Source organism: Heptranchias perlo, chromosome 7, assembly GCF_035084215.1.
Source record: "Heptranchias perlo isolate sHepPer1 chromosome 7, sHepPer1.hap1, whole genome shotgun sequence".
In the NCBI taxonomy this organism is placed as follows: Eukaryota; Metazoa; Chordata; class Chondrichthyes; order Hexanchiformes; family Hexanchidae; genus Heptranchias; species Heptranchias perlo.
In genome coordinates, this window is record NC_090331.1 from 84,810,260 (window position 1) to 84,833,847 (window position 23,588).

A 23,588-nucleotide genomic window follows, 5' to 3' on the forward strand; every position below is an offset into this window, starting at 1 on the left:
AGTGCTATTGATATTAGCAATTGTATTGATGCTGACTGTGCTGATGGTAGTTGTAATGCTGGAATGCTGAATTATATCAGTTAAATCTGTTAATTATTTTTTTAATCATTCATGGGATGTGGACGTCGCTGGCGAGGCCAGCATTTAGTGCCCATCCCTAATTGCCCTTGAGAAGGTGGTGGTGAGCCGCCTTCTTGAACCGCTGCAGTCCGTGTGGTGAAGGTTCTCCCACAGTGATGTTAGGTAGGGAGTTCCAGGATTTTGACCCAGCGACGACGAAGGAACGGCGATATATTTCCAAATCAGGATGGTGTGTGACTTGGAGGGGAACGTGCAGGTGGGGGTGTTCCCATGTACCTGCTACTCTTGTCCTTCTAGGTGGTAGAGGTCATGGGTTTGGGAGGTGCTGTCGAAGAAGCCTTGGCGAGTTGCTGCAGTGCATCCTGTGGATGGTACACACTGCAGCCACAGTGCGCCGGTGGTGAAGGGAGTGAATGTTTAGGGTGGTGGATGGGGTGCCAATCAAGCGGGCTGCATTGTCCTGGATGGTGTCGAGCTTCTTGAGTGTTGTTGGAGCTGCACTCATCCAGGCAAGTGGAGAGTATTCCATCACACTCCTGACTTGTGCCTTGTAGATGGTGGAAAGGCTTTGGTGAGTCAGGAGGTGAGTCACTAGCTGCAGAATACCCAGCCTCTGACCTGCTCTTGTAGCCACTGTATTTATATTGCTGGTCCAGTTAAGTTTCTGGTCAACGGTGACCCCCAGGATGTTGATGGTGGGGGATTTGGCAATGGTAATGTCGTTGAATGTCAAGGGGAGTTGGTTAGACTCTCTCTTGTTGGAGATGGTCATTGCCTGGCACTTGTCTGGCGCGAATGTTACTTGCCACTTATCAGCCCAAGCCTGGATGTTGTCCAGGTCTTGCTGCAGCGGGCTCGGACTGCTTCATTATTTGAGGGGTTGTGAATGGAACTGAACACTGTGAACATCCCCATTTCTGACCTTATGATGGAGGGAAGGTCATTGATGAAGCAGCTGAAGATGGTTGGGCCTAGGACACTGCCCTGAGGAACTCCTGCAGCAATGTCCTGGGGCTGAGATGATTGGCCTCCAACAACCATTACCATCTTCCTTTGTGCTAGGTATGACTCCAGCCACTGGAGAGTTTTCCCCCTGATTCCAACTGACTTCAATTTTACTAGGGCTCCTTGGTGCCACACTCGGTCAAATGCTGCCTTGATGTCAAGGGCAGTAACTCTCACCTCACCTCTGGAATTCAGCTCTTTTGTCCATGTTTGGACCAAGGCTGTAATGAGGTCTGGAGCTGAGTGGTCCTGGCGGAACCCAAACTGAGCACCGGTGAGCAGGTTATTGGTGAGTAAGTGCCACTTGATAGCACTGTCGACGACACCTTCCATCACTTTGCTGATGATTGAGAGTAGACTGATGGGGTGGTAATTGGCTGGATTGGATTTGTCCTGCTTTTTGTTGACAGGACATACCTGGGCAATTTTCTGCATTGTCGGGTAGATGCCAGTGTTGTAGCTGTGCTGGAACAGCTTGGCTAGAGGCGCGGCTACTTCTGGAGCACAAGTCTTCAGCACTACAGCTGGGATGTTGTCGGGGCCCATAGCCTTTGCTGTATCCAATGCACTCAGCCGTTTCTTGAAATCACGTGGAGTGAATCGAATTGGCCGAAGACTGGCTTTGGGGATATCGGGAGGAGGCCGAGATGGATCATCCACTCGGCACTTCTGGCTGAAGATGGTTGCAAACGCTTCAGTTTTGTCTTTTGTACTCACGTGCTGGACTCCGCCATCATTGAGGATGGGGATGTTTACAGAGCCTCCGCCTCCCGTCAGTTGTTTAATTGTCCACCACCATTCACGACTGGATGTGGCAGGACTGCAGAGCTTTGATCTGATCCGTTACTTGTGGAATCGCTTAGCTCTGTCTATAGCACATTGCTTCCGCTGTTTAGCATGCATGTAGTCCTGAGTTGTAGACTCACCAGGTTGGCACCTCATTTTTAGGTACGCCTGGTGCTGCTCCTGGCATGCTCTTCTACACTCCTCATTGAACCAGGGTTGATCCTCTGGCTTGTTGGTAATGGTAAAGTGAGGAATATGCCGGGCCATGAGGTTACAGATTGTGCTGGAATACAATTCTGCTGCTGCTGATGGACTACAGCGCCTCATGGATGCCCAGTTTTGAGCTGCTAGATCTGTTCTGAATCTATCCCATTTAGCACGGTGGTAGTGCCACACAACACGTTGGATGGTGTCCTCAGTGCGAAGACGGGACCACGAGGACTATACGGTGGTCACTCCTACCAATACTGTCATGGACAGATGCATTTGCGACAGGTAGATTGGTGAGGGCGAGGTCAAGTAAGTTTTTCCCTTGTGTTGGTTCGCTCACCACCTGCCGCAAGCCCAGTCTGGCATCTATGTCAGCCGTGGTGCTACCGAGCCACTCTTGGTGATGGACATTGAAGTCCCCCACCCAGAGTACATTCTGTGCCCTTGCTACCCTCCGTACTTCCTCCAAATGGTGTTCAACATGGACGAGGACTGATTCATCAGCTGAGGGAGGATGGTAGGTGGTAATCAGCAGGAGGTTTCCTTGCCCATGTTTGACCTGATGCCATGAGATTTCATGGGGTCCAGAGTCAATGTTGAGGACTCCCAGGGCCACTCCCTCCTGACTGTATAGCACTGTACCTCCACCTCTGGTGGGTCTGTCCTGCCGGTGGGACAGGACATCCCAGGGATGGTGATGGAAGAGTCTGGGATGTTGGCTGAAAGGTATGATTCTGTGAGTGTGACTAGTCTGTGGGACTGCTCTCCCAATTTTGGCACGAGTTCCCAGATGTTAGTGAGGAGGACTTTGCAGTTTCTAATGCTGTAACTGTACAGTGTTTCTGGTTGTCCTGCACCTTCATGTCCATGAAGAGATTCAAGCCATGAGGGTGGTGCAGAGAACCTCAAGGCTGGTCCCTAATATCTGAGGATTGAGCGAAGTCTAGAGAAAGTTGGGCTCTTCAATCTTGAAAGGTGGTGACTGAGAGGGGACTTTATATGTAGGATAATATATAAGATAGTAAATGTTACAGAGCAGGTAAATCTGGAGCACTACTTGAAGTTAAACTTTGACAGTAGGACAAGGGGGCATAGGTGCAAACTGGTGAAAGGCAAAATTAGGACTGATATCAGGAAGTTCTTGCTGCAGACTCTTGGAATGGACATCCAGGTCGGGCTGTGGAGGCAAAAGCCGTGCAATCATTTAAGAAACTGTCGGATGCTGTGATGGAGACTGGAGGTTTTTTTAAAATATGGATTAGCTAAGATAGTGGAATGGCGCTCCTCATCTCTATTTACATTGTGATCTTGTGAAAAAATAGTCGAACTTCTCCACTGGGGAGCTCCTTGTTGATTTTGAAAGTTAATTTTGACCATCACCATGTTGGAAATAGACCACAAGAGAGTGTTGAAAATCTGGGAAGGGTTCTTGGGATTGGGGTGGAGATCGCCAGATTAAGGTTGGTATACAGTTGCAGTTGTTGACTGTGTAGATTAATTTTTCCAGACCGCACTAGAAAGTACTTTGCTCGAAAGGATTTTGCTGCAATTTGGTGTAAAAAATTTTCAGGGCTATTGGTATCAGCGGAGGTATTAGTGTTGACTGTGGGGTTGGTATGGATTGTGGTATGGGTACTGGCGTTGGGTTGGTATTGACAGTGGTGCTGAGAGGCGTTATTCATCTGGACAGTGCCATGGCAGAGATGAAAACAAATATTAAAAGATATACTGCAAAAAAAGTCCCGTGAAGGAAAATAGCTATTCGGCATGCATAGAAGTAAACAGAAGACCTCTGATTCTCTTATTGATCGAACACTAACAAAAAACTTCGTTCTAATCTACGTTAATCGTTCTCTCCTCGCTACCTCTGCTTGGCCTCTTGCCATGGGTGAGTTCCGCTCAGAGTTTGGAGCCACAAACTTGCGCGATAATTCTTTGCAGTTCACTTCCTCTGCTCTGAAGAGGGGGAAGTGCGTTGGTTATAAGTGAAAATTAAGTTGTAGAGTGCAGCGGACGCCTAGTACATGCGGTAATAGATTGAAGGGCTCCAGTTCAGTAAGTAACCAAATCTTTATTATAATGAATGGAAACGAACCCTTCGTGCACCTGATGTTTGTACTAACGCTCGTGGTTGTCGCCTGTCTCACCTTCTCTTGTTGCAAACCCTCAATCTCAATTCCTCTGGGTGCGAGCCCTCAGACTTTTCCACTTTTGTGAACGCCTTGCGTCAGCTCCGATCGGTAGAAGGTTTAGTGTCACCTTCCATCTTTATATTATCTTTTGTCTTTGTGAAAAACCAATGTCAGGTTCAATCTGTATCAACTGTGTGTATTTGTGTGTGTGTGTCAGGTCTCAATCATTTGGTGCTACACAACTCATTTTGGTTTAAAAATGGAACATGTTTTAATGCATCTCGCTTAAAAATAAACTTCATTTGTTTGAATGTTTGCAACCTGTCCCACTCTTTTTGACCCCATATCTCACTTCTCGCATTTCCCTGATGTTGACAGCTCTCACTTAGTGCGGGTGTGGGATCTTTTCTATGCCAATTTGTGTTGTACTAGACGTGGAGACCATGTTTCCACTTGTGGAGAATCTAAAATAGGGGTCATAAATATAAGTTAGTCATTAATAAATCCAATAAGGAATTCAGGAGAAACTTCTTTACCCAGGTAGTGATTAGAATGTAGCACTTGCCACAAGGAGTAATTGAGGCAAATAGCGTCGATGCATTTAAGGAGAAGTACATGAGGGAGAAAGGAATAGAAGGATATGTTAATACGGTTAGATTAAGTAGGGTGGGACCAGGCTTGTGTGGAGCATAAACACTGGTGTAGACCAGTTGGGCCGAATGGCCTGTTTGTGCACTGTAAATTATATGTAATTCTATGTGTTGAATCGTAAGTAACTGTGTGGACTTTTGGTGCAGTTATGGTATCTATTGGTTTTACAGTGACACCGTTTTGAGGGCTGTGCCAAGGGGCAGCACTGATTTACACTAAATCAAAAGCAAAATATTGCTGATGATGGAAATCTGAAATAAAAACAGAAAATGCTGGAAACACTTAGCAAGTCAGGCAGCATCTCCACAGGTGCTGGCTGACTTGCTGAGCATTTCCAGCGTTGTCTGTTTTTATTACTGAGTCACACTGCCCCACTCAGCTCAGGAAAGCAAACTCTGTATCCAAACTGCTGGCATCCAAATACCACTGAACTATTTCATGCCATGTTAAGAGCCATCTGTCTTGTAATGCTTTTACTGACATTATTATGAACTTTAAGAGGAGCATTCGTTGGGTGACCTGGGTGCTCCTGAAGATTTAATTTTTAAGTCGTGCAAGACTGGGTTCACATGATGCAAAATGCCACACACAGGTTCAGCTGAAGTTATACTGCACATTTTTGCATTTTTAATATTATGAACTTGAAGTTGCTTCACAACAAACCAAAATGTGCGGTGTAACTGTTCCAAACATATTGGCGCTTACCTCTGGGAGTCCGTAGTGGAAATCAGTTTCTATTCTTTTTTGGTATCTGAGCTACATGATCCCTGATCAGTTCCAGCTCAGAGCTGTATGATACCCTGATAACTGTTATCTCTTAGCCATATCAACAACAACTTGATTGTAAATGGTGCCTTTAACATAGAAAAACCTCCCAAAGTGCTTCACAGAGGCTTAAGGAAAATGGACACGGAGCCAAAGAAGGACAGATTAGGAGGACCAAAAGCTTGATGAAAGAAATGAATTTTAAGGAGGATATTAAAAGAGGAGGACAATGTTGAGGCAAAAGGGCTAAGGGGGGGAATTCCAGAGAGAGGGAGCTATGTGGCTGAAGATAAGGCCATCAATGTCAGGGTGAAGGGTGAGAGAGGAGGGATCAACAAGAGGCTAGAGTAAGAGGAACAGAGAGTTCAGCAGGGGTGGAGGTTTGTCGGGCTGGAGGAGGTTAATGAGGTAGGGACGGGTGACACCATGGAAGTATTTATACACAAGGGTGAGAATTGTTCATTTGAGGTGTGGGTGTGTGGGAGTCAATGTAGATCAGTAAGAAAGGGTGTGAGTGACGAGCATTAGTTGTGCGATAGGATATGGGCAACAGAGTTTTGGTGAGCTTAAGTTTGTAGAGGGTGGAGAATGGGCAACCGGCCAGGAGAGTATTGCAGTAGTTGTGTCTGGAGGTGAAAAAAAGCACGGATGAGGGTTTAAAATAGGCTGAAGTAGAGATGGAGGCAGGCGATGTTACAGAGGAAGTAGGCAATCTTTGTGATGGAGAGGATATAAGGTAGGAAGTTCAGCTTGGGTTCAAACACGACTCCAAGGTTGTGAACAGTCTTCAGCCTGAGACATTGACCAGGGACTTGATGGTGTGGGTACAGAGTTTGTGCCGAGGTTCTAAGTTGATGGTTTCAGTCCTCCCAGTGTTTAACTCCAGGAAGCAATGGCTCATCCAAGACTGGATTTCGGACAAGCAGTTTGACAGCACAGAGACAGTAGAGGATTTAAGAGGTCAAGGTTGGTGTCATCAGCATACATGTCGAAGCTGGCTTCATGTCTTCGGATGATGTCACCAAGGGGCAGCATGTAGATGAAGAAGAGTAGGAGGCCGAGGATGGATCCTTGCAGGACTCAGGAGATGACAGTGTGGCGGATAGAGAAGTCATTGCTCGAGGTGCTCTGACTACAGTTGGATAGTTATGTGTAACCAAGCAAGGGCAGTCCCACAAATCTGGACAATGGAGGAAAGGCATTGGATGATTGTGTAATTAACTATGTTGAAGGCTACAGAGAGGTCAAGGAGGAAAAGGGAGAATGCACTATGATCACAGTCACAGTGAATGTCATTCAATCTTGGTTAGGGCCATTTCGGTGCTTTGGGAGGGGCGGAAACCTGATCAGTGCTGACCCCCAGGTGCACAATCAAAAGCAAAATACTGCAGATGCTGGAAATCTGAAATAAAAACAGAAAATGCTGGAAATACTCAGTAAGTCAGGCAGCATCTGTGGAGAAACAAACTGAGTTAACGTTTCAGGTCGATGACACTTTGTCAGAACTGGAGGAAGTAATAAACTTCAATTATGCAGCACTCCATCAGAACTTCTTCCAGTTCTGATGAAGGGTCATCACCGGAAATGTTAACTCTGTTTCTACCTCCACAAATGCTGTCTGACTTGCTGAGTATTTCCAGCCGTACAATCCCTGGACAGTATCAGTTGTACAATCCTTGTAGGTTCCAATGGGTCAGTCATCTCTAATAACTGATTAGTTAGGTAATTAGCTTTAAAAAGATGAACTAAGCAAGGAATTTGATCCCAAAGTAGATAAAACCACCATGAACTCATTGTTTAACCAAACTGTTTTTATCAAGATAAAAAGAATGTATTTATATAGTGCCTTTCATGACCTCAGGATGTCCCAAAGTGCTTCACAGCCAACGGATTAGTTTTGAAGTGTAGTCACTGTTGTAATGAGACAAAACTGATAGCCAATTTGTGCACAGCAAGGTCTAACAAACAGCAATAAGATGAATGAGTAAGTAATCTGTTTTTGGTAGAGTTGGTTGAGGGATGAATACTGGCCAGGACACTAGGAGATCTCCCTGCTCTTTTTTGAAAAAGTTTTGCAGGATTTTTTTAAGTCCACTGGGGCAGATAGCGCCTCAGTTCACTGTCTCATCTGAAAGATGGCATCTCCAATAAAGCAGCACTCCATCAGTACTGGACTGGAGTATCAGCCTAGATCTGGAATTGGGGTTGAAATCCACAATCTTTTGACTCAAAGGCACGAGTTTCATGACTGAGCCATACTGACACTACTAAAGCACAAAGAAATATGGAAATTGACATTATTTCAGATTTATTGAAATTAACATGAGAAACAAATGATTTAATTTGTTTTATAATTTTCAGGACTTAGGTGAGTAGATTTTTAACACATTGATGACACAGCTTATGGTACAAACTGCAACACCAAGGAGCTCAATCTGAATGAATAGGTTTTTACCAAGAGTCCAATTACCAGTGCCAAAAGGAGTGTGAGGGGGAAACATCAGGGCAGAATATTACTGTCATATTAGGAGATACTTGAACTGCACATTGTGTGAGGTGATATGTTAAAAAATGGCTGTGGGGAGGAATCCCTGGAGATGCCAGTGCTCTTAAGATTAACCCATCTGAGAAGCTTTAGGAATTTCCGTGATTCCTATTTTGAGTACTGCCAGCTAGGAACTGGGTTTGTTTACATAGAAACATAGAAAATAGGAACAAGAGTAGGCCATTCGGCCCTTCGGGCCTGCTCCGCCATTCAAAATGATCATGGCTGATCGTCTAACTCAGTACCCTGTTCCCGCTTTCTCCCCATATCCCTTGATCCCTTTAGCATTAAGAAATATATCTATCTCCTTCTTGAATACATCTAATGACTTGGCCTCCACTGCCTTCTGTGGTAGAGAATTTCATAGGTTCACCACCCTCTGAGTGAAGAAATTTCTCTTTATCTCTGTTCTAAATGGCATACCCCGTATACTGAGACAGTGACCCCTGGTTCTGGACTTCCCAGCCATCGGGAACATCCTCCCTGCATCTAGTCTGTCTAGACCTGTTAGAATTTTATATGTTTTGATGAGATCACCTCTCATTCTTCTAAACTCTAGTGAATATCGGCCTAGTCGACCCAATCTCTCCTCATATGTCAGTCCTGCCATCCCAGGAATCAGTCTGGTAAACCTTCGTTGCACTCCCTCCATGGCAAGGACATCCTTCCTCAGATAAGGAGACCAAAACTGCACACAATACTCCAGATGTGGTCTCACCAAGGCCCTGTACAACTGCAGTAAGATATCCCTGTTCCTGTACTCAAATCCTCTTGCAATGAACGCCAACATACCATTCGCCTTCCTGACTGCTTGCTGCACCTGAATGCTCGCTTTCAGCGACTGGTGTACAAGGACACCCAGGTCTCGTTGCACCTCCCCTTTTCCCAATCTATCACCATTCAGATAATAATCTGTCTTACGTTTTTACAACCAAAGTGGATAACCTCACATTTATCCACATTATACTGCATCTGCCATGTTCTTGCCCACTCACCCAACTTGTCTAAATCACATTGGAGCCTCTTTGCATCCTCCTCATAGCTCACATTCCACCCCAGCTTTGTGTCGTCTGCAAACTTAGAAATGTTACATTCCGTTCCCTCATCCAAATCATTGATATATACTGTGAATAGCTGGGGCCCAAGCACTGATCCCTGCAGTACCCCACTAGTCACTGCCTGCCACCTGGAAAAAGACCTGTTTATTCCTACTCCCTGTTTCCTGTCTGTCAACCAATTCTCAATCCATGCCAGTATACTCCCCCCAATCCCATGTGCTTCAATTTTGCACACTAACCTCTTGTGTGGGACCTTATCAAAAGTTTAGAAATAGAATACTTTTGGGTTTTGTGATTTGACTATGGTATATCTTCAAAATAATTTTATTTAGATGCTTACACTTTTAGCATGTATTTCTGATGTAAAAAAAACAAATCAAAGATACTGTGCTCATGTGACAGGCAGTCAGACTTATCAGTGTGACTAATTGGTGGAACCTCATTGAGAGAGGAATTTGCATTTATGATAGCACTTTTTATCCTTGGTATGACACAGTGTTTCACAGCTAATTGATTACTTTTGAATTGTAGCCAATTTGCATACAGCAAGGTCCTACAAACGGTGAGATAAATGACTTGTTATTGGCTGTTCTTCAAGTAGTGCAACAGAGAGCTTTCACATCTCCTCAAACAGGCAGCTGAGCCCTCAGGTCAACATCATGTCATCTGAAAGACAGCACCTCCAAGAATGCAGTTCTGTCTTGGTCCTGCACTAAAGTGTCAACCTCGATTATGTGCTCAAGTCTTTGAATGAAGTTTAAACTCACACCTTCTGATTCAGAGGCAAGAGTGCTACCAGTAAGCCAAGCTGAAAACAGTGATACTTGGGTTCTGTGTCTGTGACAGGTACTTGTATGTTTTCCTATTGGAAATTTTTATTTTACAGTTAACCTCATTTGTAACTGCAAATTATAAGTAATTAAATTGATTGATTTCAGGAGTTTAGTATAAAAATTCCAGGCTTTGAATTGCTACTAAAATATGGAAATGCAGTACTGCACTTCTTAATCTTTCCTTTTTGCTGCTGAATTAAAAAATAATGCAGCACACCCATTTCAGATTGCATGTGACTCAACATCCTTTGTCAGAATATGTGGTATAATGCTAAATATGGAGGGCAGTGTTCTGTTACTTTCATTAATGGCCTGCTAGTTAGTTTTAATGTTGATTTGTGTGAAGCTGTAGTGCAGGCTACAGGAGTATGCACATAGAACTGATGTTTATTTTTCAGAGAAGGTTGGTGCAAGGTTGGAAGACAAGGTTACAGAGTTAGGGGGGGACAGAGACCAAGCAAGTATATACTGAGAGTTAAGAGAACTGAGCTGGAGAGGGACAGAGAGCAAGTAAGAAAGACGTGCATTTATATAGCACCTTTCATGATCACAGTATGTCACAAAGCGCTTTACAGCCAATGAAGTACTTTTTGAAGTGTGGTCACTGTTGTAATGTAGCAAACACAGCAGCCAATTTGTGCACAGCAAGATCCCACAAACAACAATGTAACAATGACAAGATAATCTGTTTTGGTGATGTTGGCTGAGGGATAAATATTGACTTTGGGAGAACTCTGGCGGGGGCCTCATTAATAAATGCAAATGGAGGTTCCAAGACGTACATGGGACCCCCGGGGGCATTTTAACCCACTCCTGAGGCTGCCCTGTCAGGTAAAGCTGTCGGTAAGTTAACACACGTTCCTTAGTTTCTTCACAAGGGAAAGTCTTGGCCTCTGCTACCCTGGCTCAGCCAACCCCACCAGCACCTCGCAACAAACCCTCTCCCCCCGGATTTAGCTTGCTGCCGGCAGCTTTCTCTTGGCGCTGGAGGGCTTCATGCCCAGCCTGCTGGCCAGCTGTTGCTTTCCACCCAAAACGTTCAAATTCAAATGAGGCCTGCGGTTAAAATCTGCTGGATGTCCCGACGAAGTTTCCCGCGCAGCATTGCCATTCGCTTCCGCCAGCTTCCTGCAGGGAGTTAAAATCGGCCCCTGAAAGTTGGAAGTATTTTTAAAACAGAAGTCCACTTTCCCAGAGACATGAGCACATAATCTAGGTTGACACTTTAGTGCAGTGCTCAGAGAGTACTGGATTGTTGTAGGTGCTGCATTTTGGATAACAGGTTAAACTGAGTTCCTGTCTGCCCTTTCGGGGATGTAAAAGATCCCCTGATACTATTTGAAGAAGAGTAGGGGATGTCTCATGGTGATGGTAACATTTGTCTCTCAACCATAACCACCAAATATAGACTAACTGATTATTCATTTCATTGCTGTTTGTGGGGCCTTGTTTTGGGCAAATTGGCTCACATTTACCTATAAAACAGCAGTGACTACACTTTAAAAGTAATTCATTAGCTGTGAGGCACTTTGGGACACCCTAAGAGTGTGAAAGGTGCTAGATGAATGCAAGTTTGTTTCTTTAAAACAGTGATCTTCCAATTTTCTCCCTTCCTCTGCTGACTTGTGTTGTGCTATTGTTTCCACACACACCAGCAGTTCTCTGGTATCTCATACAAGTAGTCATTCTTCATGTGTGAACCTAGACAGTGTGTGTTGGCATTTTACCATGTGAGGCATCATAGCTGAGCCTGATCCTGCACTCACTTGATATTCACATGTGCAAGCTTTCCAGCAGGCATTACTGGGTCACATTTGCTCTGTTTGATATTTTTCACCCCCTTAGCCTATGGATGCTTCATCCAATTGTAGCATCCCGACTGCTGCTCCACACTGAGATCAGCTAACTCAGCAAAGACCCTGCGATTGCCCTGGTCTGTATGCCTCAGTGCCACACCAGGATAGTGCATTTACCCATGGAACTATCAAGGGAGCTTTGATTATTTTGAAAGCTACAGTAGCAGAACTTCATTTTTGAGTGTGTTTTGGCTTGCATTAATATGTAACAGCCATGTAATTTTCAGGTAACTGAGTGTAGTAGTGTACTTTGCAGTAGTAAGTTTTCAAACGTTGCAATGACTCCATGAAATATTGATAACGGGTCCTGCTAATGCACTGGATGCACTGCCACCTCTGTTCGTCCAGAGTATTTACAGATAAAAAATTACTTACTTCTTTCATGTGGAGTGGGGACATTGTGTGTGTATCATGGTGACACCACCTGGTCCGTCCTTATCCCAACTGAAGGTGTACTTGAAGCTCCCTAGTGGATTTCAGGCCATCTAACACGATCAGGGCTGCAAATATAAGTGTTTGAACTGCTGTATCTTTAGTGTCGACAAGCTTCCAGTAAAATATTACCAGTGCTCAGAATCCATGGAAAAATAGGCTGCATTTCCACAAATTCTGTGGCAGTGGTGAGTTTGCTCCATATTTTATGTTTATCAATGAAATGCTTATCAAAATCAGACTTAACAATTGAGTTGCATCTCGTAAATTCTCTGTTAGTTTCCATTATGCCACAGTCAAAACAACTGCTTGATGTGATCAGCTTGTAATAATTGCACTACACAAAATGTCTACCATAATTCCTAAAATGTCAGACAGTAGCTTCTTATCCTGTGAATCCCTGCCATGTTACGTGTGTGTAAAAAGATTAAGATTGCTAATACTTAAATGATTGACAATGAGTGTAAATGCAGGGGTTCACAAAGTTGGTTGCCCTTTTCATTTCATTGCAATACTTGTCTGCTTTTTATTCTTGGCCAGATATGGCCCGCTAGTTTTATTGATTAAAATTTTGTGTGAGAAATTGCGCTTCAGATTTCATACAAATTTCACAAAAAAAACACACAAGAACTTAAAATTCTCATTGACCTCAAAATGACCTATGAACAAGGAACTTATGCAAAACTTTCTCAAAGAACAACAACAGGATAAACTTCAAAATGGTGGTTTATTTAAGCATTTACATGTCAACTCTAGATATCTATATGTGAGTCTATCTCACTGTGCAAATGTGTATTTCCATAGATAAATATGTAGGCGGAGACATTTATGAACTCTTGTTATCTCCTGCAATTGATTGTAGATGAACAAACTGTCTGACTTAGGTCATTCTATTAGTATTTTTGAATCCAGCTGAACGCTACAGTAGCTTTTTCCAAGTCCTGTTGTTCCGGGTCCGGTGTATGCTTACAGCAGGACTTCTGTAGGCTTGACTGGAAGTGAGGCAGTGGTTGCGAGTAAATGGGAAGTGATTGCCACATTTCCAACAGTGAGAAAGAATTGGGTAAGTGGTAAAATGTGTTTTGTGCAATTGTAACGTCTGATAAAATTGACTTGTTGCGATAGGCTAGGTTGTATATTCAGGCAGGAAAGTGGTGGAGTTAAAAGTTACAATTAAGCTGTTACTTTATTGACATTGGTAAATTAATAAATGTTCGTGGCACAATGTGTTAGAAAGAACACTCCACCTTTATTGGCAAATCACTAACATGTGTAGACTGGACTGTATGAACTGGAGACAAAGGACAGAAGAAAGGCAATTTGACAAGAATCAAAAGACTATGATCTGTCTCGGATAGCTTTGCAGATTTCCATAAGGCAAGACGATATCTCAGAGGGATCTTGTTTTGCATTTCTTCTGACCAACAGCAGCCTGTGTTAATCAAACCGGGGGATAAAATGCCTCATGGCCTTACCTGCTGAAGTCTAACCATAAAACTAAGCTTGTACTGTCTGTAATGAATCCCTTTAAAAACCACCTCGACAGGTTCGCTTAGTGGGTGGATGTATTACATAGAATCATAGAATGGTTACATTACAGAAGGCCATTCGGCCCATCGAGCCCGTGCCGGCTCTTTGTAAGAGCAATCCACTTAGTTCCATCCCCCCGCTCTTTCCCTGTAACTCTGCAATTTTTTTCCCTTCAAATATTTATCCAATTCCTTTTTGAAAGCCACGATTGAATCTTCTTCCACCACCCTCCCAGGCAGTGCATTCCAGATCATAACTACTCGCTGAGTAATAAAGTTTTTCCTCAAGTCGCCTTTGGTTCTTTTGCCAATCACCTTAAATCTGTCTCCTCTGGTTACTGACTCTTCTGCCACTGGAAACAGTTTCTCCTTATCTACTCTATCAAAACTGTTCATGATTTGCAACACCTCTATCAAATCTCGTCTCAACTTTCTCTGCTCTAAGGAGAACAACCCCAGCTTCTCCAGTCTATCCACATCACTGAGGTCCCTCATCCCTGGAACCATTCTAGTAAATCTTTTCTGGACCCTCTCTAAGGCCTTCACACCCTTCCTAAAGTGCGGTGCCCAGAATTGGACACAATACTCCAGTTGTGGCCGAACCAGTGTTTTATAAAGGTTCAACATAACTTCCTTGCTTTTGTACTCCATGACTCTATTTATAAAGCCCAGAATCCCAAATGCTTTTTTAACCGCTTTCTCAACCTGGATTGCCACCTTCAAAGATTTGTGCACATATAACCCCAGATCTCTCTGTTCCTGCACCCACTATGGAATTGCACCATTTAATTTATATTGCCTCTCCTCATTCTTCCTGCCAAAATGCATCACTTTGCACTTCTCTGCTTTAAATTTAATCTTCCATGTGTCCGCCCATTCCACCAGCCTGTCTATGTCCTCTTGAAGTCTATTACTATCCTCCTCGCTGTTTACTACACGTCCAAGTTTTGTGTCATCTGCAAATTTTGAAATTGTGCCTTCTACACCCAAGTCCAAGTCATTAATATATATCAAAAAAAGCAGTGGTCCTAGTACTAACCCCTGGGGAACACCACTGTATACTGTCCTCCAGTCCGAAAAACAACCGTTCACCACTACTCTGTTTCCTGTCACTAAGCCAATTTTGTATCCGTGCTGCCAGTGCCCCTTTTTTTTCCACGGGCTTCAATTTTGCTGATAAGCCAATTATGGGGTACTTTATCAAACGCCTTTTGAAAGTCCATATACACATCAACAGCATTGCCCTCATCGACCCTTTTTGTTAGCTCATCAAAAAACACAATCAAGTTAGTTAAATACAATTTGCCTTTAACAAATCCGTGCGGGCTTTTCTTTATTAATCCACTCTTGTCCAAGTGACTATTAATTTTGATCCGGGTTATAATTTCTAAAAGCTCCCCCACCACTGAGGCCTGTAGTTGCTGGGTTTATCCTTACACCCTTCATTGAACAAGGGTGTAACATTTGCAATTCTCCAGTCCTCTGGCACCACTCCCATATCTAAGGAGGATTGGAAGATTATGGCCAGTACCTCTGAAATTTCCATACTTACATTCCTCAGCAACCTAGGATGCATCCCATCTCGACCAGGTGACTTAAGAACATAAGAAATAGGAGCAGGAGTAGGCCATCCGGCCCCTCGAGCCTGCTCCGCCATTCAATAAGATCATGGCTGATCTTCTACCTCAACGCCATTTTCCTGCACCATGCCCATATCCCTTGATGCCTTTAATATCTAGAAATCTATTGATGTCTGTTTTGAATCTACTCAATGACTGAGCCTCCACAGCCCTCTGGGGTAGAGAATTCCAAAGATTCACCACCCTCTGAGTGAAGAAATTTCTCCTCATCTCAGTCCTAAATGGCCTACCCTTTATTCTGAGACTGTGACCTCTGGTTCTGGATTCCCCAGCCAGGGGAAATATCCTCATTGCATCTACCCTGTCGAGCCCGATAAGAATTTTGCTTGTTTCAATGAGATCACCTCTCATTCTTCTAAACTCTAGAGAATGCAGGCCTCGTCTACTCAATGTCTCCTCATACAACAATCCCTTATCTACTTTAAGCACTGCTAGCCTTTCTAGTACCTCCTCTTCATCAATTTTTAGCCCATCCAGTATCTCAACTACCTCCCGTTTTACTGTGACTTCGGCAGCATCTTCTTCCTTGGTAAAGACTGGTGCAAAGTACTCATTTAGTACCTCAGCCATGCCCTCTGCCTCTATACGTAGATCGTCCCCACCCCTCCTCTTACTATCCGTTTGCTATATGACTATAGAAGACTTTTGGATTCCCTTTTATGTTAGCCACCAGTCTATTCTCATACTCCCTCTTTGCGCCTCTTATTTCCTTTTTCACTTCTCCACTGCACTTTCCGTATTCAGCCTGGTTCTCACTTGTAATATCAACCTGACATCTGTCATATGCCCCCTTTTTCTGGCTTCATCTTATTCTCTATCTCTTTCATCATCCAGGGAGCTCTGGCTTTGGTTGCCCGACCAATCCCCCTCGTGGGAATGTACCTAGACTATACCCAAACCATCTCCTCTTTAAAGGCCATCCATTGTTCGATTACAATTTTGCCTGCCAATCTTTGATTCCAATTTACCTGGGCTGGATCTGTTCTCAACCCACTGAAATTGGCCCTCCTCCAATTAAGTATTTTTACTCTATATTGCTCCTTGTCCTTTTCCAGATCTAATCTAAACCTTATGATACTATGATCACTGTTCCCCAAATGTTCCCCCACTGACACCTGCTCTCCTTGACCCACCTCATTCCCCAGAACCAGATCCAGCAATGCCTCCTACCTCATTGGTCTGGAAACATACCGATCAAGAAAGTTCTCTTGAACACACTTCAGAAATTCCTCCCCCTCTTTGCTCTTTACATTATTAATATCCCAGTCTATTTCCCTGCAGATTTGCTCCTCTATATCCTTGCCACTAGTTGGTGGCCTATAGAATACACCCAGTAATGTAAGGCCTCTCTATTGTTTCTTAACTCTAACCAAATAGATTCTGTCCTTGACCCCTCAAGGACATCCTCTTTCTCCAGCACGGCAATATTCTCCTTAATCAATACTGCCATCCCCCCCATCCTTTTTTTCCTTCTCTATCTTTCCTGAAAACCTTGTATCCAGGAATATTTAGTACCCAATCCTGCCTTTTTTGAACCAGGTCTCCGCTATCGCCACTATATCATATTCCCATGAGGCTATTTGTACCTGCAGCTCACCAACCTTATTTACCACGCTTTGTGCATTTACACACATGCACTCTCAACCTATCTTGGACCTTCTCGTATTTTCTCTTAGTCTGATCCCACCTAATACGATACTATTTCTTACTCTAGTGCTATCTATCTCTCCCAATCCTTTGTGCATCTTGCTTCTCCTTTCTAATGCTGCATCCTGGTGCCCATCCCCCTGACAAATTATTTTAAACCCTCCCCCACAGCACTTGTGAACCTCCCCGCGAGGACATTGGTCCCAGTTCTGTTGCGGTGCAACCCATCCATCTTGAACAGGTCCCTCCTGCCCCAGAACTAGTCCTAATGCCTCAAGAATATGAAGCCCTCCCTCTTGTACCATGTCTCTACTTACGCATTAATCTGCCTTATCTTCCTATTTCTGTACTCATTAGCTCGTGGCACTGGGAGTAATCCAGAGATTACTACATTGAGGTCCTGCTTTTTAACTTCCTCCCTAGCACCTGAAATCTGACCGCAGGACCGCATCCCTTTTCTTTCCTATGTCGTTGGTACCCACATGGACCACGATTTCTGGCTGTTCCCTTCCCCCCCCTCGCAGAATGTTCTGCACCCTCTTCGTGATGTCCCTAACTCTGGTATCAGAGAGGCAACACACCATGTAGGACTCACGTCGGCAGTCACAGAAACGCCTGTCTGCCCCCCTGACTATCGAATCCCCTATAACTACTGCATTTCTACATTTCACAATGTCCCCCTGTGCAGTCCTTTGCCCCCTGGTGCCATGCTTAGGACTGCACTCCTTCGAGGTTTCGTCACCCTCACTGGCATTCAATGTTAAATACCGGTTTGAGAGTGCCACACACCCAGGAGATTCCTGCACTGCCTGCCTCTTCCTACCCTTTCGGATGGCCACGCACTTGCTATCCTGAACTCTCTGTGGCTGCGGGGTGACCACCTCCTGGGATGTACGATCCAGGAAACCTTCAGCCTCCCTTATGCTCTGCAGTGACTCCAGCTGCCCCTCAAACTCAGAAACCCTCAGCTTGAGCTCGAGCAACTGGCGGTATTTCCTGCACATGTGGCCCTCCAGGACATTTGAAGCGTCCTGAAGTTCTCACATGGCGCAGGAATTGTAGGCAATGTGTGTGATATGGAGATACACAGATCCCAGGTTCGATTCCTGGTCTGTGCTGAGTTAGCTGACCTGAGTTAGGGCATTACAACTGGCCTGAATGTACTTGAGTTAGGGGACGGGAAAACCCAGCCACATTGTCTTTGTTATGGACTATTGATATAAACTTTTTTTTGTCAGTTTTCCCCTTGTACTGAAGCCAATGATTGGTGAAGTATAATTCCATGGGTGCTTAGCAGCTCTCTGGTACCTGACCTAAGTGTCACTTCTCATCTTTCTAGACAGTAAGTGACTTTGGGACTGAGTCCAGTTCTGTCCTTGCTTGACATCCACACATGTACTGTTCAAGAAGTCTCACTGAATAATAATAAGGAAAGAAAGAACGGCTTGCATTTATATAGCACCTTCTATGACCAGCGAATGAAGTACTTTTGAAGTGTAGTTACTGTTGTAGCACTCCTACTGCTGCCCCACATTCAGCACAGACCCTGCGATAGCCCTGGTCCGTATGCCTCAGTACCACATCAGGGTGGTGCATTTACCCACAGCAACCAATTTGCGCACAGCAAGTTCCCACAAACAGCAATGAGATAATGACCAGATAATGTGTTTATTTAGTGATGTGGGTTGAAGGATAAATGATTGGCCAGGTCATCAGGGAGAAACCCTCTTCTCTTCTTTAAATAGTGCCAGGGAATCTATTAGGGAAGGCAGGCGGACTTGATTTGTCTCATCCAAAAGACAGCACCTCTGACAATGCAGCACTCCCTCAGTATTGCACTGAAGTACCAGCATTGATTATGGGCTCAAGTCTCTGGAGTGGGGCTTGAACCCACAACCATCCATTTAACTCAGAGGTGAGAGTACTACCAATGAGCCATGGCTGACACAGACAACGTCGCTGGGTTTTCCTGTGCCCTAACTCAAGTACGTTCAGGCCAGTTGTAATGCCCTACCACTGCCCTAACTCAGATCAGCTAACTCAGCACAGACCAGGAATCGAACCTGGGATCTGTGTAGCTCCGTATCACACCATAATACATCCAGCTACTCGTGAACCTGTAAAGGCTATTTTTAAAGGGAGCCATTACAGATGGTACAAACTTAGTTTTATGGTTAGGTTTCAGTAGGTAAGGCCATGAGGCATTTTATCCCCCAGTTTGATTAACACAGGCTGCTGTTGGTCAGAAGAAATGCAAAACAAGATCCCTCTGAGATATCATCCTGCCTTATGGAAATCTGCAAAGCTATCCAAGACAGATCATAGTCTTTTGATTCTTGTCATATTGCCTTTCTTCTGTCCTTTGTCTCCAGTTCATACAGTCCAGTCTACACATGTTAGTGATTTGCCAATAAAGGTGGAGTGTTCTTTCTAACACATTGTTTGTGGCATTATCAACCTCTAAATTGCCAGTCCTACGCTTACAACTAACCTGTACCATCCTATCTGCTAATTATATTTTAAACCCATACATAGTTATTGACGTAATTGGGTTCACTGCAATTCTGAACTATGGGAGTGAATGGGGATCAGCTTGGCTTATTGGGAATCTATGGGGTATGTTTTTCTCTGTGTAAAGTTTGAAGAAGTTATTAAACTGCATTTTATTTATAATCAATGGCAGTTTAATAAAATAATTTTAAAAAACTTTACAGAGAGAAAAAATATATCTGAAATACTGGGAGTGACTGTGGAAAATACCATATCCTATTGGATTTCTTTATACTGGAAGTGTGTTCACGAATTGAGATTCTCGATACTATGAATTCTATGGAGAAAAGTTACTGGAGAGAAGCTTAACTCAATAGAATTCTACCCTTTGGAGTTATGTTTTTGAATCTGACTGCCCTTGCTTTTTATTGATAAAGCTGTAACACCAATGCAGAACACCCCATTCTGCCCTCACATTCTCGAACGCTGCTGCCTTTGAAGGTTTGTTCTTGTATCTTTAAAAAAAATTGAATGACACTCATACAACTGAGCCACGACAAACTCGAAAAATTGGGGCTCTTTTCACGAGAACACAGGTCAAAAGGACATCTGATAGAGGTGTTCAAAGTTATGAAGGGTTTTGATGAAGTCAGTAGGGAAAAACTATTTTCATTCTTTTTTTTATTCGTTCATGGGATGTGGGCATCGCTGGCAAGGCCAACATTTATTGCCCATCCCTAATTACCCTCGAGAAGGTGGTGGTGAGCCGCCTTCTTGAACCGCTGCAATCCGTGTGGTGAAGGTTCTCTCACAGTGCTGTTAGGTAAGGAGTTCCAGGATTTTGACCCAGCGATAATGAAGGAACGGCGATATATTTCCAAATCGGGATGGTGTGTGACTTGGAGGGGAACGTGCGGGTGGTGGTGTTCCCATGTGCCTGCTGCCCTTGTCCTTCTATGTGGTAGGGGTCGAGGGTTTGGGAGGTGCTGTCGAAGAAGCCTTGGCGAGTTGCTGCAGTGCATCCTGTGGTTGGTACACACTGCAGCCACGGTGCGCAGGTGGTGAAGGGAGTGAATGTTTAGGGTGGTGGATGAAGCAGTCCGAGCCCGCATGCAGCAAGACTTGGACAACATCCAGGCTTGGGCTGATAAGTGGCAAGTAACATTCGCGCCAGACAAGTGCCAGACAATGACCATCTCCAACAAGAGAGAGTCTAACCACCTCCCCTTGACATTCAACGACATTACCATTGCCAAGTCCCCCACCATCAACATCCTGGGGGTCACCATTGACCAGAAACTTAACTGGACCAACAATATAAATACTGTGGCTACAAAAGCAGGTCAGAGGCTGGGTATTCTGCGGCGAGTGACTCACCTCCTGACTCCCCAAAGCCTTTCCATCATCTACAAGGCACAAGTCAGGAGTGTGATGGAATAGTCTCCACTTGCTTGGATGAGTGCAGCTCCAACAACACTCAAGAAGCTCGGCACCATCCAGGACAAAGCAGCCCGCTTGATTGGCACCCCATCCACCACCCTAAACATTCACTCCCTTCACCACTGGCGCACAGTGGCTGCAGTGTGTACCATCCACAGGATGCACTGCAGCAACTCGCCAAGGCTTCTTCGACAGCACCTTCCAAACCCCGACCTCTACCACCTAGAAGGACAAGAGCAGAAGGCACATGGGAACAACACCACCTGCACGCTCCCCTCCAAGTCACACACCATCCCGACTTGGAAATATATCGCCGTTCCTTCATCGTCGCTGGGTCAAAATCCTGGAACTCCCTTCCTAACAGCACTGTGGGAGAACCTTCACCACACGGACTGCAGCGGTTCAAGGTGGCTCACCACCACCTTCTCAAGGGCAATTAGGGATGGGCAATAAATGCTGGCTTCGCCAGCGACGCCCACATCCCATGAACGAATAAAAAAAATGTTTTAAAAGGGAAGTGAATAAATATTTGAAAATTTTGAAGAGCAGGGGAAAGAAAGAAGAAACAACTTGCATTTATATTGCACTTTTCATGGCCTCAGGACATCCCAAAGCGCTTTACAGCCAATGAAGTACTTTTGAAGTTTAGCCACTATTGTAATGTAGGAAATGTGGAAGCCAATTTGCACACAGCAGGGTCCCACACACAGCAATGAGATAATGACAGATAATTTGTTTTAGTGGCATTGGTTGAGGAATAAATATTGGCCAGGACAAGAATGGGACTAAGTTGATAGCTCTTTTGGAGAGTTGGCGCAGGCATGATGTGCTTAATGGCCTCATTTTGTGTTGTAAAATTCTATGATCCTATAAAGGGAAATTGACCGCATTGATGCCTAAGTACATAAAGTGGTGAGGCTGTGGTTTACTTCATTGTTGTTGGTTTACCTTATCAATTGCTAATGAGCAAAAAATGTGTGATCGTTTGCTGCAAACCAAATGACTTGTGTATCGTTTCATTGAAAACAGGAAACTAGCAGTTAGTAATGTGTTTGCATTGTAGCTCATAGCAACACCCTTGAACAGTCCACAAAATGTGTTATTTTTGAAATGAAAATGCAGTCCATGAGAAATTGTAAATGCCTCTAAAATTTGATGGGCATTTGGCGCATTGTAAAGAAAGAAAGGCCTTGTATTTACATAGTGCCTTTCACGACCTCAGGACTCCCCAAAGCACTTTAGTCACTGTTATAATGTAGGAAACACGGCAGCTAATTTGCACACAGCAAGGTCCCACAAACAGCAATTAAATAATGATCAGATAATCTGTTTTAGTGATGTTGGTTGAGGGATAAATATTGGCCAGGACACCAGGGAGAACTCCCCTGCTCTTCTTTGAAATAGTGCCATGGGACATTTTACATCCACTTGAGAGGGCCTCAGTTTAATGTTGCGCCCAAAAATATGGCACCTCTGACAGTGCAGCACTCCCTCACTACTGCACTGGAGTGTCAGCCTGGATTTTGTGCTCAAGTCTCTGGAGTGGAACTTGAACCCATGACCTTCTGACTCAGAAAAGCTAATGTCCCATGATAGAACAGTGACCTTCTTCTGAGGCTCCTCCAATGCTTCAGAGGGTAAATGAACCACGGGGCACAGTACTGATCCACCCAGACCCAGATGGTCATGGATTTTATATCTGGTATCTGCTGTGGGGTATGGCATTTGGGCTCAGTTTTCTTAGGTAAAGGAGGGGGGAGAAATCAGCACTGTTTCCTCTCCTGATTGCTGTCCACTGACCCTTGTTACAATGCATGCAGGTGGAAAGAAATGGTCTCTAATGCAGCAGTCAAAAGCGCTTGCTGAGTCTCATTAACTAGATTTATATTTGAATGTCCACATGATTAACGGGCTGCAGATGCTAATGTGGTGCACAGATTTACCGGTCTGTATTTTGTTTGTTTTCTGTAAGTAATTATGATTTTGCTCTGTCTTTCTCCACATTTTTATCTCAGTGTTTGAATATCTCTGCATGAGAGGGAGTACGAGTAAGTGAATAAGCGAGAGATAAAAAGGGAGAGTGTCACTAAGCAAGCTGGAGACTGTTGATCATCCTAAAGGAATTGTTTTGTTTTTGATGTCCTATGAAGAGAGGTTGAGTAGAATGGGCCTATTCTCTCTGGAGTTTAGAAGAATGAGAGATGATCTCAATGAAACATATAAGATTATGAGGGGGCTTGGCAAGGGTAGATGCTGAGAGATTGTTTCCCCTGGCTTGAGTCTAGAACTAGAGGGCATAGTCTCAGGATAAGGGGTCGGCCATTCAAGACTGAGATGAGGAGGAATTTCTTCACGCAGAGGGTTGTGAATCTTTGGAATTCTCTACCCCAGAGGGCTGTGGATGCTGAGTCATTGAATATATTCAAGGAGAGCTCCAATGAGAATTTTTGTCAGCAAGATATCTGTTCCTCTATTCTACATAGTAGGA

At 44.2% G+C, this 23,588-nt stretch overlaps 1 protein-coding gene across 2 annotated transcripts in view; it reads left to right on the top strand.

Moving 5' to 3' along the window:
* The first annotated feature begins 4,046 nt into the window (after window positions 1-4,046).
* Window positions 4,047-23,588, top strand: part of itgb2 (integrin, beta 2) — an 88,519-nt gene continuing 68,977 nt past the window's right edge. The window contains exon 1 of one of the 2 annotated variants that reach the window (XM_067988008.1): window positions 4,047-4,137. The gene's annotated coding sequence lies outside the window, so the exon portion shown is untranslated. Of the gene's footprint in view, window positions 4,138-13,286; window positions 13,418-23,588 lie in introns of those variants that run through there. The other variant, XM_067988009.1, reaches the window with a different exon arrangement.